The sequence below is a fragment of the Haematobia irritans genome, unplaced genomic scaffold, assembly GCF_050003625.1.
Source record: "Haematobia irritans isolate KBUSLIRL unplaced genomic scaffold, ASM5000362v1 scaffold_12, whole genome shotgun sequence".
Taxonomy (NCBI): domain Eukaryota; kingdom Metazoa; phylum Arthropoda; class Insecta; order Diptera; family Muscidae; genus Haematobia; species Haematobia irritans.
In genome coordinates, this window is record NW_027445710.1 from 688,141 (window position 1) to 690,257 (window position 2,117).

Consider the following 2,117-nt stretch of genomic DNA (forward strand, 5'->3'; position numbering starts at 1 on the left):
TGTTGTGGCGTATACGGTGTTGTTAAACGACGTTTAATTCCATTTGTTTCCAAGTAAACATCAAATTCACGATTACAGTATTCGCGGCCATTGTCCGTCTGTAGTGCCTTTATTTTTCTACCCGTGTAATTTTCTGCTGAAGCTTTGTATTTTTTGAAAACGGAGAAAACTTCTGACTTATTTTTCAGAAAATATACTTCACACCATCGTGTTTTGTCATCTATAAATGTGACAAAATATTTTGCACCACCGTTGGATACACATCTCATAGGACCACAAACTAGTGTTGTAAATTTTGATTACTTTTGACTACTCGTTACTATTCGTTACTTTTGAATTGAGTACTCGTTACAACTCGTTACTTAAAAAAAAATTAAAAAAGACATTGTGGGCAATTTTTTTTCTTCTTTTTAAAATTAAAAAACGGTATAGAAAAGCAGATTACAACTTCGTATTCAATATTCGGTATTTTTTCGTCAGGGTATATCTAGATGGCATTGTGTATTAGTGATGCTTGCAATTTTCAAACTTTTTAAATCCACCATTATCCACCATTGACAGTGGATACAAATATTTAGCGATCATTTTTATCGTGAGACCCAATGTTGAAATCTTCCATGGGTTTTTGAATAAGCTTGGGCCCTTCTCTGAAAACAATTGGATTGAACCAGCTGAAATCAACGACATTATTATTCATACTATTTGCATGAGACGTGATCCATGTGATTCTTTAAATTAAAGCTCCCACCTACACCCAATCCAATTTTTTTTTTTTTTCAAATGCAAACGTTTTTAAGAAATCAGATAAATTTTTCACTTTCTTCAAATATGAAGCCATATATCCTTTTCGTGTCATTTTAACTGATAAAACGATTTTCGAAAACTTCAATTAATACTTTCCAAGAAGTCAAGAATTTTACTTCCAAACCGCCAACTTACTTACCGTTAGAAGAAAAAAACTGGCATTGAAGATATTGAGTACTCATTTTCTCGTAACGAGTACTCAAAAAATTAGTCAGTAACGAGTACTTGTAATCAAATACTCGTTACTTTCCCAACACTACCACAAACATCGCTATACACTATGTCGAGAATTTCACTGCTCCTTTGATCAGTATTCTTTGGAAAACTAGCTCGTGTTTGCTTTTCGCTTATACACACTTCACATGTCGATAATTTCATATCTAATTTAAAATTTAATCCATAAATGTCCCCACTTTTTGCCATGTTTTTCAAATCATTTTCATTTAAATGTCCCATTCTGTTATGCCATAAGTCTATTTCGGTTTTTGGCTCCGCAAAATTTGCAATGTTTTCAGTATTTTTGAGATAATATAAATTTCCCACTCTTTCGGCACGAAGACACACTTTATTTTTATTATCGGTTATTACAGCATCTTTCTTACGAAATTTCACTTCATAGCCATTGTCAGTAATTTTCGAAATTGACAATAAATTTGTGCGTAGATCCGACACATATAAAACATCTTTTAATTTCATATTTGTATTAGTACCGTCATTGTTTATCAACATTTCGATATTGCCAACACCACTAATTTTTGTAGAATCATTATTAGCCAAATTAAGCGTTTTATTTACATTTGACAGATCTTTGAAAATTTCTTTTCTAGCACTCATATGTGATGTACATCCACTGTCTAAACACCATTTCGTTTGGTCATTAAAACTCAGTAATCCCGATTCGGTAGATGTAAAACTCACATTTGGATCTTTATGCCCCTCTACAATAGTTTTTGCACTTTGTGTATTTTTATCGAATCTCAATTTACAATTTTTCGCAAAGTGACCTGCTTTTCCACATTTAAAACAGTTACCGCTAAATTTCTTTTTTGATGGACTCTGGTTTTTATTTATTTTCTTGGCATACATTGCATTACTTTGATCGTTTTCCTCTTTTGATTTTCGCGATTCAGATTCTTCCATAATTTTCACACGAAGAATTTCCGGTTTAGGCAATTCGTCACGCGTTTCTAAAGCACACCTAAAAGTTTCGTAGGAATCCGGAAGACTATATAATAGCAAAATAGCCAAAAGTTCATCACCAATTATAACACCAATTTCTTTATGTTTTGATACAGCGTCAAAAAATTCATTAA